The sequence below is a fragment of the Pezoporus wallicus genome, unplaced genomic scaffold (assembly GCF_028554395.1).
Source record: "Pezoporus wallicus isolate ANWC-B61680 ecotype Strahan unplaced genomic scaffold, APGP_CSIRO_Pwel_v1 contig_6732, whole genome shotgun sequence".
NCBI lineage: Eukaryota > Metazoa > Chordata > Aves > Psittaciformes > Psittacidae > Pezoporus > Pezoporus wallicus.
Genome location: NW_026638638.1, coordinates 58,706 through 75,583, shown reverse-complemented (window position 1 = coordinate 75,583; position 16,878 = coordinate 58,706). Strand labels below are relative to the sequence as shown.

At 42.2% G+C, this 16,878-nt stretch overlaps 1 protein-coding gene across 2 annotated transcripts in view; it reads right to left on the bottom strand.

Moving 5' to 3' along the window:
* Nucleotides 1-10,929: 10,929 nt before the first annotated feature.
* KLF7 (KLF transcription factor 7) overlaps nt 10,930-16,878 on the bottom strand; it is a 64,631-nt gene continuing 58,682 nt past the window's right edge. For both annotated transcript variants that reach the window (XR_008972445.1, XR_008972447.1), the window contains one exon: nt 10,930-13,713. The gene's annotated coding sequence lies outside the window, so the exon portion shown is untranslated. The remainder of the gene's footprint in view (nt 13,714-16,878) is intronic.

Here is a 16,878-nt window from a genome sequence, read left to right as displayed (position 1 = left end):
CCAAAGACTTGACTACTCACATCCTACCCAGTGCAGACAATGCACTGTCTGATCCTGTGTGGTGTGATGAGGTCAGAGCAGTGTGGCTGCAAACCCCTTTCTATAATTAGATCAGGGCTGCATTTTCCCCTGGAAATGCTCCCTCTTTATCATCAAGACATTTCAAAGCTCACTTCTATTTCTTTTCTTTTTTTTTTTTTTTTTAAGCAGTGGGGGAGCTGATTTTTCCTAGCAAATTTTTCCCTGTCAAGAAAAAAAAAAAAAGATAATGAAAACCAATTTCTACTTTGAATTTTTTTCAAAGTATTTGAAAAATACTTATCTTTCATTAGTTTTCATTCATTTCCATTACTGATCTTTCCATAGGCTCACTGGAAACTCTGAGAGAGGGTTTGATTCTTTTCCATGGAAAGAACATGGAAAAACCGTGTTAGGCTTTTTGTCAAAAAGAACAATTTTTCTTTTATCCAGCATTTTGCTTGCAATTTTCTGTAACGTTTCTTTGAAAACCCATGTCCCAGTTTCCTTTTAAATTTCTTCATTCTGTTCTGCTATTGAAAAGGCTGCAGATGGATGGGGGGATCTAGGAACTCCCCGTGTCAATCAGCTCTGTTCATTCAATGGCTGTATTTATTAGTTTCATTAAAAACATATTGAGCAGCCCTGGTTCCTCAGTTCTGCACGCCTACACAATCCTCGCTGCTGTGCCATCCCCCTGTCAGTTAGTGCTCTATCCTGAGGCCTCTCTCAGCTTGAGATTCCACATGAAACATGAATCCAAGGGGGATATCACGTGTATTTAGGTCCTGCTGGAAAGATTTCACACAGCTTGACAGGTGGGGAGGGGGCTGGGGGCAGTTTGAGGAGAAAAAAGAAGTGCTTGAGGTGGACTGATAGTTAACTTTTCTTTTTCCTTTTAAAGGAGAAACGGAAAGAAAAGGTCTGTGTAAAGCCTGGAAAATCTCTCCATCATCACTGCCATTTGGTAAGCTGTGACATGAATGTACATGCAACAGCTGACCAGTGTATTAGTCATAAACTATGGGTTGGTAGGAAATATGGCACAACGGGCTGTCATCATACAAAGGAGCAGTTCTTAGAGATGAGTGTTAATTTGCTACATTATTAATGCTGAGCTATGGGTTGCTCCCCTGCAGAAAATGTTACGTTCTCTTTATGCCACCTCCTGTTCTTATTAAAATCAGAGCTATGTGGAACAGCAGAACCATGGCAGGAGTCTGCTCCTTTTGAGGCCAAAGGAATGGGTGCTGACAGAAAGATTACAATTAAACTGTCTGCCTTTTAGCACTTTCACTGGCGTTTTTATAAAAAACTATTTTTTTGTGTGAAAAAATAGAAAAAGTTTGGCAGGAATCAAGAAATCTCCATACTCAGGACTGAGCATTCAGGTTGCAGTCTAAACTCTATTTCAGCTGGAAAGCTGCCTAATAGCTTTAATGGTCTTTAGATCACCCACCAGACCGGGGTAACTTTTCAGAAAAAGGCACTTTTTTCTGTATTCAGCTGTGATGAACCTATAAAAACCTATCTGCTCAGACACGTTGGAACTTAACATCTTCCTCTCTTCGGAGAGGATGTCTCTTTCCAAAAAGATTAGATTGAATAACTGCTATGTAAATACCCTAATTTCCTTTTTCCATTCCTTTGTATCTATGAACCGAGAGTTTTAATGCCTTCTCCAAGAAAGGAAGAGACTGAAGTATTCACTGATGCTCTCAAGCACTCCCAAGGATGTATAGCATATAAACCCTTCCATACGTATCTTCTTATTTTTCCCTAGGCAGGTCACAGTGTATTAACATTGATCTCAGAATTCCTTCAGAACCAGTACATCTTTTGTCTTTTATGGCAATAGAGATTCAGGGATACAGCAGAAAAAAATCTGCTTAGTACCAAACAAATAATATTCTTTACAGTTGCCTCCCCTTTTCAAAACATTCTATCCTCACAATCATCCTTGACAAGGAATTCTTAGCATTGCTTCCAGTTTCCAGGTGAGAGAGTAAAAGAGCACTGGCATCACAAAATATGTATCAGTATCACATAGCATACATCAGTATGGCCTCAGTCAAGACTCAAATACATGCGTTCCCTTAAATTTGCATGTCTCTGTGGGAAAAGAAACAAGCCCTACTGAGATGAAGAAATCATCCAGTTCACAAGGCACATACTTGGCCCTTCACAGAATACACACAGCCACTGTGTGATGTTTCACACAAATCCAATGAAGAATACAAGAGAGAACACAGGCAGGGAATCAGGAGAACCGTGGTAATGCAGTACTTGCATCTACTGTATTTGAGCATCATGGTGTTGATACTGAAGCTATCACTTCAATAGTTTGGCAGTCAGCTAAGGAGAAGTTGTTGTTTAACAGGATACAACTTGATTGAAGGTGCCTTTAACCAGGAACGATATGGTGATATAAACAAACAGATTAGCAGACAGGTGACCAGGGAAGTCAGTCTGGGGTTCTGTCTCTTTGGAAACTGGTAGTCTCATGGGACTTTGAATCTTCAGTGATCTCATTAATGCAGGTACCCCTGTCTGGTAGGAGAATGCTGTTATTCCTGGTTTAGGGAGTTTTTGGAAGGCTAAAGACTCCTGATACCAATAAAGATATTTAGGCATTGAATTCTACTTGTGAATTTGGACCAAAGCAATGGGTTTACAGTGTCACAGGAGTATCTGGCTTGGCAGACAAGGCCTATTTACACCACAGTATTACACTAGAAGAGCTTTATTCATCTCCTCTGACATCATAAGTATAGAGGTGGGATAGGAGGATATTGTATTATGGTACCTCCAGGAAGGTCAGGAGGGAATATAAGAACATGAATATCCCTGAACACCTGTGTGTATACACATGTATAAATACATACGCATGTGCGTAGGACAACACATAAAGCAGTAATCACACTGATGGTGATTACCTGTTCACTCTGAGTTGCCAGCACACAAATAGATGTTAGTCTAGTTCTTAATAGATGTGTACTCACCTCCACAGCTGGCCATGCTTGGCACACCTAAAGGCAGTTAGAATCAATAAGCCTTTAATTTCAGTGGTGCAGAGGCTGTTTTAGTCCTTCATTTCAAATAATTCTTCCGGGGCAGGTGTGAGGCACGCGGCATGTGAAGTAAAAACAAAACTTCCTCGATTTATGGAGCATTTTCACAAGCCATTATTTTTCCCCAAACAAAGTAAAACCAAGAACATAATGAGCTGAAAGTGATTTTGGTACCAGACTCTTCTTGTTTTCAGTCCCACACACTCTAAGATGATTGGCACTATAATCAGATGAATGAAAATTATGGATCTCTATGTGGGTCATAACCTTCTACTGAAATCATGGATTTTTCTGAAACTAGTTACAAATTCTTTTCAGAAAAATCGACACAAAGAGTAACAAAGAAATTGCCTTAGAGGAAATTGGTTGCTGCACTTTCCACAAAGGGTATTGTAACCAGCAGCTACAGTTACATGGATTTGGTTTTGGTCAATAAGAGATGCCTTTCCCAACTTGGTGTCAAAGTCAAGTCAAGTCCTCTGCAAACTAAGCTGTAAATTCCCAAAGTCTGGGTTTAGCACAGAATTCAGTAATAACAAACAATAGTTCAAACTGTCTTTCTTGGGCTTGGCTGCTGTCAGTAAAAGCTCTCTCCTCATGGAAAGAGGACACCAGCCTTCTACAACAAAAACGTCTTACACAGATATTAACACCTTGCTGTGTGTCTGCTAGAGCCATGGAGCGAGTGAATTCCATGGGCATACTATACTCGTGCTACATGAGGAAAAAGGGGTGCACATCACTAAAACTGAGCCAATACAAGATGATGATATTCAGTTAAACTTACCTAAAATGTTTGTTGTGGTATCTGGCACTTCCAAATCCCAGTGCAGTTCTCCATCATATCTTGCTCTATTTAAAACCAAACCTGAGGTTTCCTTCGCATGTTCTGCCTCCAGCATCCTCCTACCCTTTTCACTTCTGTATAAAAAAAAAATAAACGAAGGCGGCATTTAAATCTGTGTGTCTATTTCTCTATTAAATTAATACAAACATACAGGCTATTTTCTCACAGGTGTTGACGGTTTTTCGTATGTTCAAGCTGCTTCCAAGCAAATCTTTCCCTGCAGGGAAATGGGGCTCTACTGAAGACCGATGGACGAGTGGCCAAATCCTTTTTCACACAGCGACTTGTTGCCAGTGACTTCCATTTCATTAGGGGCACAGTCTCCCCTTGGTATGTGTACAATGTAATTCCTACTAACATAAAAGGGAAAACTGCCCTCCCTAAGTCTGCCAGGCAGCACCTACCCAAGGGCTGGTCTTCTGTTCAGAGTCTGCACAAAATTGCTCAGCCTGTGGATGTCTTTCTTGCCTGCCAGCCATGGTGGGCCAGCTTCCTTCTGGAGCATGCACTTACCTCCTGCTGGTACCACCACACACACACAGTGGCAGGGGAAGGAGGAGGCCTGCCATCCCTGAGGGCACAGCACATCTTGGAGCTTTAGCACCATGGTGGACCCCTGAGGCAGCACGGCGGACCCCAGAAGCATCATGGCGGACCCCTGAGGCACCAAGCCTGTGCTCAGAGAACAGCACAGCTCCTCCTTGCCCCACAGCTCAGTTAATATCAGGCAACCCTGATAGGAGAGATTTACAGGTCATGGAAGACCTTAGGGGAGTTTACAGGTCATGGAAGGAGGGGCTGGCCACTTGGGAGGAATATAAGGCTGCCTGCTAGAGGATGTAGGAAGGCAGCTAGGAGGACTAAGGCATCCTTAGAATTAAACCTGGCGAGAAGGGTCAAGGACAGCAAAAAGAGCTTTTTCAAATACATGGCAGACAAAACTAACACCAGAGGCAATGTAGGCCCACTGATGAATGGGATGGGTGCCCTGGTGACAGAAGATACAGAGATGGCAGAGTTACTGAATGCCTTCTTTGTCTCTGTCTATTCTGCTGCAGGCAGTCCTGAAGAGCCCTGTACCCCTGAGACCTTAGATGAAGTCAGGTCGACAGAGTGGTTTGCCTTAGTCGATGAGGAATGGGTTGAGCAATCTGGACATCCATAAATCCATGGGTCCAGATGGGATGCACCCGCGGGTGCTGAGGGAACTGGTGGAAGTCATTGCTAGACCACTCTCCATCATCTTTACCAAGTCTTGGGAAACGGGAGAGGTGCCTGAGGACTGGAGGAAAGCAAATGTCACTCCAGTCTTCAGAAAGGGCAAGAAGGAGGACCCGGGTAACTATAGACCGGTCAGCCTCACCTCCATCCCTGGGAAAGTGATGGAACACCTTCTCCTTAGTGCCATCTTAAGGCATATCAAGGATAAGAAGGTTATGAGGGGCAGTCAACATGGCTTCACCAGGGGGAAATCATGTTTGACCAATCTCTTAGCCTTTTATGAGGAAATAACACGGTGGATGGATGATGGCAGAGCGGTGGATGTGGTCTACCTTGACCTCAGCAAAGCATTTGACACAGTCTCCCACAGCATCCTCACGGCTAAAATGAGGAAGTGTGGACTGGATGATCAGGTAGTGAGGTGGACTGCGAACTGGCTGAAGGAGAGAAGCCAGAGAGTTGTAGTCTATGGGGCTGAGTCTAGTTGGAGGCCTGTAACTAGTGGAGTGCCTCAAGGGTCAGTACTGGGACCAGTATTATTTAATATATTCATCAACGATTTAGATAAGGGAATTGAGTGTACTATCAGCAAGTTTGCTGATGACACTAAGCTGGGAGGAGTGGCTGATACGCCAGAAGGCTGTGCTGCCATCCAGCGAGACCTGGACAGGCTGGAGAGTTGGGCAGGGAGTAACTTGATGAAATATAACAAGGGAAAGTGTAGAGTCCTGCATCTGGGCAGGAACCACCCCAGGTTCCAGTATAGGTTGGGGAACGACCTGTTAGAGAGCAGTGTAGGGGAGAGGGACCTGGGGGTCCTAGTGGGCGACAGGATGACCATGAGCCAACACTGTGCCCTTGTGGCCAAGAAGGCCAATGGCATCCTGGGGTGTATTAGAAGGGGGTGGTTAGTAGGTCGAGAGAGGTCCTCCTTCCCCTCTACTCTGCCCTTGTGAGACCGCATCTGGAATATTGTGTCCAGTTCTGGGCCCCTCAGTTCAAGAAGGACAGGGAGCTGCTGGAGAGAGTCCAGCGCAGGGCAACTAAGATGATTAAGGGAGTGGAGCATCTCCCTTATGAGGAAAGACTGAGGGAGCTGGGTCTCTATAGTTTGGAGAAGAGGAGACTGAGGGGTGACCTTATCAATGTCTATAAATATATAAAGGGGGAGTGTCACGAGGATGGAGCCAGGCTCTACTCAGTGGCAAACAATGATAGGACAAGGGGTAATGGGTACAAACTGGAACACAAGAGGTTCCACTTAAACTTGAGAAGAAACTTCTTCTTAGTGAGGGTGACGGAACACTGGAACAGGCTGCCCAGGGAGGTTGTGGAGTCTCCTTCCCTGGAGACATTCAAAACCCGCCTGGACGCATTCCTGTGTAACATTATCTAGGTGTTCCTGCTCCGGCAGGGGGATTGGACCAGATGATCTTTCGAGGTCCCTTCCAATCTCTAGCATACTGTGTGATACTGTGTGTGTGAACCCCTGATCACAGTGACACAGCTCCTGTGAGCCCGCAGTGCTCTCCTGACAAGTGGCTGTGGTCACCGGAAGAGCCCAAGAGCAGCTGCTGGAGGGAATGGTGCTGTGTTGAGTGCTGGTGATGTTCATCCACTCAAGTAAACACACCTGAAGCTGCCTGGCTCGGCATGGCTTACGTCTCACACCAGAGTCCAGAATCTGTTACCTTTCCCCATACGATCTCCCCAGGCAGCGCTCATGGCCCTTTTGCTGCCTTCGGGCATCTGCTAGCCCTGAGCTATACCCAGGTGGTGGTGTGGGGTGTGTCTGACGGAGCCACACCAGCAATTTAACAGTATGGGCAACTGGGCTATGGCACCCTTGAGTTTACTAATGCAAATGCAACCTAGGTGCCCGGTTTTTATCTGCGCCATGACTCCAGAGGGCAGGCACCCAGCACCACAGCTGCTGAGTGAAAAGCAGGCAAGGGGTTAACAGCAGTGCCCACTATGAAGAACATGGCGGCATTTTATAACTCTTTGTTTATGAGCACTGTGAAAATAAAACCCTTATGGCTCAGCAGAAAGCCTGGCCAGCTTTGAAAAGGGGTCCACAAAGCAGTGAAGTATGGGGTGGGGAAGGAAGGGTGGCAGAAACCCCGTTTGGGGAGAGGGCGGCATGGCTTCCACACGCCGGGAGAGGACCCACCTGACAGCAGGTGGACACGTCATCCTGCACTTCATTTTGACCTTAATGCTCCTGCTGTTGCCGCCATAGTTCCCATTGCTCAGGCCCTGAGCAGGGCTGGTGCTTGCAGCCAATGCCTCAAGGTGCCTGGGCACAGGCTGGCTGCTGCCAGGAGACCTGAGGGCAGAGGGCTGCCATTTTGAGGTGCTCCGCGCCTCTCCCAGGGCAGCAGGCTGTCCTCGGGAGCGGGACAAGGGCACTGCGCTCCCTGTGTCCTAACTGGCTGCATCTAACTAAGTTTTCAGGAATGGGGTCTCTGAGCAAGGGGAGGAGTACGCTTGACAACTCCATACATTCCTTGAATGTCGTACCGTTGACTCACCAGTACACAGCTCTGTCCTCTGAGGTGAAGTGACCCAGACAGGATTTTATTTCTTGGGTCTCTGAACAGTGATCCCTGTAACTCATCCTTCGCAACAAAGACAATTTAATTTATCATTTAGTAACAATTTAGCCATTACATGTCAGTTAATCAGCTAAATGCAAATGGTCTTTGGCTAAGAAGGAAAACTGTCATCTGGCAGCATAAAAACCTGAGAAAGGAGAGAGATGAGGAGATCTGGGGTGGGCTGAAAGGAATTAGGGAAATGTTTGCAAGATCAGCATCAGAAAAGCAGAACGGACACAGTTAAGGTTGATTAGTGACAGTTACTTGGGATTTCAGGGTGTTTGTGGGGATGCCTTGGAGCTACTCACATGATCTTACATAGGTCTGTAGCAGGGACCTTCCACTTTGTGCCACAGCTAGTGAATTGTATTTAGGTTATACTGGGGCAGCTCTCGCTGTTTCCCAGAGCATTAGGTACTGTTCTGATTCAGAGCTGTGCCCTCCTTCCTCTGCCAAATGACCTTCCTTGGGGCAGCTCTCTCTGCATCATCAGCTAGCCACTGTATTTCAGGAAAGAGGTGGAAAGAAATGTGTGCTTTAGGGACCAAAATATTCACCTCAGAAGGGCAAGGTTCTCATCACTGAATTTTAGGGATTTGTGTTTATTTTGTATCTTTCTCTCAAAAGGGTAAGAGGCTTTTGCTGAAGGTCAGGAAAGCTCCTGTTTCCCAAAGATCCTTCTTGAAAATCAAAAAAGAACTTTTAAATTGTATCACTTAACCATACTTCTCTTTACTGATGGGATTAATACTGGCCCTAGGTTTGCTAACACCAGCTAGGCTGGATCCTGAGGCGAAATGTGCCTTTCGATTCCCTCAGTAAATCAGAAATATTAGATAGGAGCCTCAGACCAGAAGGTGCTTCCCTGGACTGGGACTCTGGTTTCTAGTCCCCACACTCCATGTTTGCAGAGCTCAAGTTAAATTTGAGGTTCTACCTGCTTGGGATGCTTTTGTTTCTGCACTCCCAAAAAGCCCAGCAGAAATCCAGCAGATACAGGTAAATCTGACAGAGTCTGGAAGAGCCTCCAAAGCCCTGAGGAATTTTAAACTCAGGACTAATTGGGTACAGCGCACCTTCATTTTGCTCAGTTTTATTGCCTCTCCATCACCGAACATCAAAAAGCCAGAACACAAGCAGACAATGAACCTGAAACCAGTTTTCTTTTCTTTCCTTGGAGAACTCCACACCCTGACAGCTGGAGTTGCTCAAGGTGTGTGACTGTGCATTACTGAACATTCATTTTAAGGGGAAGCTCTTTCACAGCATCTTTTTCCTCTGGCCTCCATCTCAGGGAGACCTTATAGCAGCCTTCTAGTACCTAAAAGGTGCCTACAGGAAATCTGGAGAGGGACTTCTTACAAGAGCATGTAGTGACAGGGCAAGGGGGAATGGATTTAAGCTCACAGGGGGGAGATTTAGATTAGATATTAGGAAAATGCTCTTCACTGAGTGTCTGAGGCACTGGAACAGGTTGCCCTGGCAGTGTTAAGGCCAGGTTGGACGGGGGCTTGGAACAACCTGGTCTAGTGGAAGGTGTCCCTGCTTATGGAACAGGTAAAGATCAGAGGACTGATTTACAGTAGAAGTATCTTTGTCTACACATACAGACATATAAATGCCAGAATGCTCAAAGTAGGCGAGATGCTAAACGCTTCCAGAATTTTTTAGGAAGAGAGGAAGTGAAGGAACCTGGACTTTGTCTTTACAAGAAGAAAGCTGTAAAGTCAAAATTCTGTTTGCAGAAAGAATTCTGTGTCATACCTACATCATACAAATATCTCAAGCTACAACAAGGACAATTTTTTTCCGGCCTTTTAAATTCATGGTAGGATGCCAAAAACTCTTTTACAACCGTCTGCCTCATTCACACACTCTGTGACACCAAGATTCCCCAAGATGTCACTGCCCCACTGAAGCAGACAGAGCACTGTGCAGTTTTGGCCATCTGGAACACAAGCCAAAAAGTTGACCTGTGCTGAGCCCTTTTCCAGTGCTCAAGAGCTGTTTTTTAACATACACCCAGATGCTACTACGTCCATCATCAAACATCTGGTACACCCTGAGTGACCAGAGCCACCAGGGGTGTCACTAGATCTTTTGTCTTCCAATTTACCACATGGCTTTCCAGAAAAGCTTGACATCACCTCAGCTCCTTTTACATTCAACTCCTTCCCCGAAGAGACTCACCTCTGGATGTGTCTCTCTTCATTAGCTACAGAGGGAGTATAAATAAGGAGGTTAGAGTGGTCACTTGGTTTCTAGAGCTAGATGTCAGGAGGGGAATCCTACCCTCCACCTGTCTCACATAAACAGTCCTAGTACATCTTCCAACAGGGCAAGTGAGGCATGCTGTCCCAGAAATAAAACCTAGCAGGTTGGCATCAATGAGCTCTATAGGATGTTCACATGCAAAGCTTACTGAGATTGTGCAGTGTGTGAGCACAAGACAGTAAAAACCTAAAGGGATATCAGCCTGACTTTAAAAAGTAATTTCCTTTTATGCCATGACACTGCAAAGTAATTGTGCCCAGAATGACTGTTTTTACTGCCTAAATACATTTTTAGTACTTGAGCATCCAGGTGGATTCAATTGTGCTTGCACTTTTTCAGGCATTAAAGAGGGAGACTAAATGACAGAGGCGGAGGGAAGAGAGCACTGCACTCCTGTGAGACAGCCTGATACATGGACAGTAGCATAACACCAGTGCTCAGGAGCCTCAGAGTCTAGTCCAGTTTTGACCACTGACTGACCAGCGTTTTAAAGCTAGGCATGGAAAATGCAGTGCAAGTGTTCTCTGGGTCTTCTGCAAAAATAACAGTGGTGGAAATCTTCAACCAGGGTAAACTGTCAAGTAACAGAAGTCACCAACACCAACAGAAGCACCATTACAAGCCAAATGTAGTCAGCTTTTAAGAATAAGAACATCCTTCTTGACCATCTTTTCCAAAAGCAATATGTGACATGGCATGAATATAAGCAACACTCGAGCTGTTATAAAATACATTAAACCCAGGAAATTATTTAAATCAAAAAATGTAATTCTGATAAGTTAAGCATACTCAGAACTGATGTCAATAACTGCTTACAGAACCATAGGCTTAACTGATATTCAAATGCCTGTTCACAGAAGTTTCCATGAAGAAATAATATGCAAGGCACACTAAACACTGTCGGGCCAAACACATTCTACTGTTTATTACACATATTACATTCTTAAATAAAAATGCGTCACATAACATTTTTGCATAGATATCTTACAATATACCAATTTAAAAAAGAATTATGAAACAGACCAGTAACAAAAATAAATTTTTTCTTCATTAATAATTTTGTAACATTAACATACCACCATCATATAATACAAATAATATTTTTAAATCTTAAGACTTTTTGTACAGCAAAAAAACTGACAAAGTAATATATTTATATATATATATATATAAAAAGCTTAAAAAAAATAAAATGTCAAAAAAAGGCAGAACTGAGGGCTACAAGATTGGGTACTTCTGTGATATATTAGAAATACCAGAGTAGGCCTGAGAGAACGTGACCGAGGGCATCTCCAAAATGCACTTGTCAGACACATCTGGTAAAAGAAAAATTATAGTGCAAAATGAAAGTCCTTCAAGCAATGTTGTTTTCTTTTTTTTTTTTTTTTTAAATAGGGAGCATTCATGCTTTTTTGTGTTGTTGCTAAACAAAAAGAAATAAATCCCCCAAACAATAATATAACATGTAGTAAGTACAGAGCAAGAAAGGTTCCAAAGGACAAGAAAGAAAACAGGCCACTTGGAAAAGCAAGGAAAGAAAATCTCAGCCTGCATTATTATTTTTCAACTAGATGAGTAGCCATGCTAAACTAAGGCCTTGTTTCTAAGAGAAAAGCTGCACTGTGGTTTAGGTACTTAAATTGGTGCAAGAACCTTCCTGTAGAGGTATCTTAACAGGCTGAAGGATTTCTTACACTTCAGCTTAACTGCATAGGATGCCAATGCAAAGAAAATCCAGGCGATCAAGTAATAAGTGCACCTACAAAGTGATTTTAACTTGACTGGTAATTGAACTTAGGGCAACTTCCCTGGTAGAGACATGGCCTTGGTAACAAAGTAGTGTTTAAACCAGTGTTTTGATCTACTTCCAGAATCTGACAGGCCTGGGGTTTAAAATACAGAGCGACGGGTAAAATGTATGTTGCAAAATATCAGGATCAGCCCTTCGGCCATCAGGCCTTCCAGGAACTGTGTGATAGCTTTTCATTTCCCCGAGAGCCTAACAAAAAAGGCTAAACTTGTTACCTTTCTGTCCATTCTAGTTCACTTCTAGTGTGTACATGCTAAGCCCTCATCCTCCTCCCTTTCCACCTCCCCTCCCAACCCCAAATTTGCAGCCTATTCATTTGCAGTACACAGCAACATGTATCTCCCAGCATTGTTGAAAACTTTTCCTAGAGAAGCCGACATGAGTCCTAAAATGCAGTGGCAACAGCAAGTGCCCTCCCAAATCAAAGCAATAGGCACGGTTGGCTACTACAAACTGTAAGTCAGTAGCTCAGTTTCCTCTTCTGTGTTAGGTATATATAGTACACTGTTGTACATCCACACCCACACAGAGACAGGGTGGAGAACCTGTTTTCTGGCAGTATACAGAAGTTAGGATCAAAGCACTTAAAAAAAAATCATCAAAGCTTTCATTTTGAAAATCGCAAAGAGTTCCAACTTCAATTATTACACCAAAAATGCCATAAACAAGCATTAAGGAAAACTATAAAACCCTGTTTGAAAAACGACGCCTGCGTTTTAAAGTTTTCAGGTAGGGAAACCCATTCTTGAGGTGATAAAGGCAGCCTACCTCCCATCTCCACATTTTTATGTATATAATTCATATATATAATTATATCATTATATATATAAATTATATAGATGAGTATGTTTTGGACTTTTTCATCTAAGGGAGGAGGAAAGTCTCAGCTTTACAAGACAGATCTTAGTACCTGGTGGGCCAGATCCTACAGATCTTACAGTGCTAATTCTTGCCACTGAAGCCAATGTAGAGCTGAGGAGGAGAAAGACTGCAGTAGTCATCCCTAAACTACTAATGAAAAGAGACACAAAAGTGACAAAAGGAAGAACATCCAAGCTTGGTCTGGAAATCATCATTCAAGAAGGTGTAGATTTAATGCTAGAGAGAGACAGGCAAGATTTGTCAATGAGTAGCTGAAGTATCTTGTGAGGAAATAACTAAAATTTTTCAATACAGAGTTAAATAGAGCTATTATCACACATTGTTTATTCTTTGTATGTGGGGATCTTTGCAAGTGCAATTCTATCTGAAACCAGCAAGGACTGCTTTCAAAGAGTGTTGGGTTAGAGGTGTCACCTAAGATATGAAAGCTTAAAAACAGTCTTACTGGATGGAATGATAGGATGTGCCAAGTCCTGAATGAAATCAAGAATAAAAGCCCTTGATCCACTGGGTGCTGGCCTAGTAACATTAAGTTATTTACAAAATCTTCCTCTTTTTTTTTTTTTTTTTTAAATTTAAAGATTTTAACATACATTAAGGGAACAGGCAGAGAAAAGGAAACACTTAAACAAGTTGGCTCTTCATCAGTTTTGTCAAAAGCACCAATTATGACCTCTTTTGTATGCAGATAAATACACTAGTGTGTTAGAGACAGCTAAGAAGCCCAAACTGTCTAGGGCCAGGTAAAAACAAGGGAAAAAGCCTGATCCTGTAAATATCAGGAAGGTCACAGATCAGTACACTCCATCACTGTAACTATCATATGGATCAACTCCATTTTAGCCACACACCCTGGTGAGTAATTATCTTTTTACTCCTGAAGTTAAAACAGTTCCAGAAGCAAGAACCTGGGGACTCCTCTTGGGTTCAGGTTCTTCCCCATCTGTGTTTGGTCAGCTCTTTCCACATATTAAGTGAAAATGTGCTAGCCTAAAAAAAAAACAACACACCAGTAAACCCAATTCCAAAAAGTCTGAGGAAAATAAGAATTAATAATAATAATAATAAAAATAAAAAAGTTAACCTTTGTAGAAATATATATTGGCTTAGATTTCCCGTCCTGGAAACCATCTTTGAGACTTCACATGGGTTTCTACACTAGCAATCTTGTTTCCATAATATCTGATTGGTCCCTGCAGCTGTGACACATCTCATGGTATAATATTGCTTCAAACTGGTTTGCTAAGGGCTTTGGGTTTTCTTTAAAGATTTCCTCCTCTCTAAATCTTCGTCATGAAGAAGCCTGATAAAGTTTAATGAGGATGGGAGTTTGTGAGAAACCCTAAAGATCTGTCCTACAGTCTGATCCACCAGCACAAGACTGGGAAAAACTAGAACCAATACACATGCGTCACTGAGAACTCTGAAATGAATCACAGAAACACAGAAAAATTCATGTTGGAAGGTACCTCTGGAGGTCACCTAATTCAACCCTCTGTATAAAAACAGTTTAGTTAGATCCGACTGCTCGGAGCATTGTTCAAAACACTGAAAAGAATCTAGGATTTCAGTTCATCCTTTCTCTTCCTCTTTTGCCAATTTATCCAGCTAATGCAATTTTCTAGACTGAGTCCTGGCTACTGTTCTGAAAAAGAACAACTCTGGGATAATGAAAAATACTCCAGACTCTGGAATGCCCTTTTCTGTTAGACTAATCTTTATAAAATACATTTCATAGTTTAGATTGCTCTTTATCTCCTAAGAGGAAAAAGAAACAGAACAAAGATGTACTGAAGTGGTGTTGTGGTCTAAAAAGTTACTAAATTACAGCATCATTTGTCTTTGACATAGTATGAGTGAAGCAATACAATTTTTTTTTAATTTAAGGTAAACCAGCAATGATTATATTGGAAAAACAGAATTTTGCTTGCCAAGCCTCAAGCTGGCAGCATAGAAAGTGTATTCTACAAGCATATTTTTACACACAGATTCAGCAAATCTGATTAGAAAAATCTTTATACTGGTGCTTCCTAACTGAAGTTTTTCATAAGTCCATTTAAAAATAGAATCTTACCATACAGTATAACTTGTCTCAATTAGGTAATTGAAGAATCCAAAATAAATTATATCAACATTGTAACACATGAAGCACATCTTGATCTGGAATATTCTGTCTGGTTTTGGTCTCCCCATTACAAGAAAATTACTGACATATTGGAGAAAGTCGAGCAGATAGCCACCACAGAGATCATGTTCTGGAACACATGATGGATGAAGAGAGGCTGAAAGACATGGTTCAACCTTATGAAGAGGAAGGCCAGGGCAGATCTTATTGCTGTCTACAGGTACCTAACAGAGGGTGCAGAGAAGAAGCCAGACTCTTCTTGAAGGTGCACAGTGGATGAGGCAATGAAAACAAGTTGGAACACGAAAAATTCCTACCTGAAACATGGACTTTAGATTTTTTTAATTTTACCATGAAGGCAATCAAATATTGGATGAGCTTGTAGAAAAAAGTTGTAGAATGTCCATCCTTGGGGATATTTAAAACTCAGCTGGATATGGCCCTGAGCAACCAGCTCTAGTTGGAGGTTGGCCAAGACAGTTTCTGGAGACCCCTTCCCACCTGCATGATTCTATCATTGACTACTCTGCTCCAAAATATTATTTATCTACTCACAAAAACTCGCATTTGCTTTAGTTGCTTCCTCTATGTACACTATTTTCAGAGACTTTTATCTCAATTTGTTCTCACCCTGAAGTTCCATGGCCTTGGAAATCACAATCTTTCTTATAATGGCTTCTCTTTTGCAAATAGGCATAAATCTAGCATGGAGGAAACAAGGTAAAGCTTCTCCTTTCTACAGCTGGATAACTCAGTCCTCAACTGTCACCAAATCATCTGTTTCTGGGTTTGCTTCCAAAAAGGCTTACAGAGAGGATTAGTCTTTCCTCATTAGCCTGTTTCTACTCATAGTTTATGAAGAGAGGGCAACTTTAGCAAGGAGACACACGCTCAAAAAGAATCTAGCTATAACAAAGTTTGAAGTGCACATCTTAAAATATCTGTGAAGAAACAAATCTTGTCATTGTAAAAAATGAACCCTGGGATGTTGAATCCTAATTATGCCTTTCTAAAATGGAGGCTCCTTCTACAAAATACCAGGTATAGTTCAAAACCTTACTAATGACTAAGACACTTGCACCAAAAAACTGAAGTCTAGAGACTGTCTGAGCACACCATGTATACAAATGAAAAATACCTCCCTTTACAAGCAGAAGAGATGTTCCTAAAGCTCAGAATTTGGCATCAGATTTCAAAACCTACTACAGAGAGAGCCTGAAAAGTCTGAAATGTGGTTAAGTCTCTTATTCCCCTTTTAGCTATGCTTTTAGGCTATTTGGATCCAAGATTTAGATGTAGGTCTGCCTCTAGAACAAAATAATCAGACATTTCAGCATGTTTTCTTCCACGGGGCCCTTGTTCTGCCGTATTTAAATAAGATGTCAACAAGACCATAAATGACAACTGGAAGTAAATAAAGAGTCTTGCTTGATTTTTTTTAGTTTTAAATAGAGGCTGGTACTTAAACTGTCACTTAATAATTAAGGTTTGTAGACTACTGACAGCGTGTCTAAAGGCAGGTGTGTTCAGAGGTCAAAGGAGGATATTTATACAGGTTGACAGCCAATGATTATCATAGTGGTGGGTTTGAGAGCACACACTTTAGGACACTACAGTAATGAAATTGTAGGATTCTCTTACCCTTTTTTTTAATCTAATACACTGACTGGATGCTCTACAGTTTCACACAGCTGAGGTTTCAGTTCCCATTAGACATCTGGCAGGATGCTCTATATATTCCAACACAAATTGGATTGTAGGGCCCTCAGTCCCAGTGGAACAGCTGGGTGGAATGGCCATTAAAAAGTATGCAAATACAGAGAAATACGAGATTGTCAGCAAGCAGTGCTCTGCAATTTTTAAATGTATACATATATATATAAGCATATATATATACACATATAGAGTATAGTTAGTTTAAAATCTTTGGAATAAACTCAATTTTTGTTCTCTCTTTCTCTCTGTCTTCCTTTCTTTTCTTTCACTCTCTCTCTCTCTCATGCTCTTATCATGAATGTTACATCATTGTC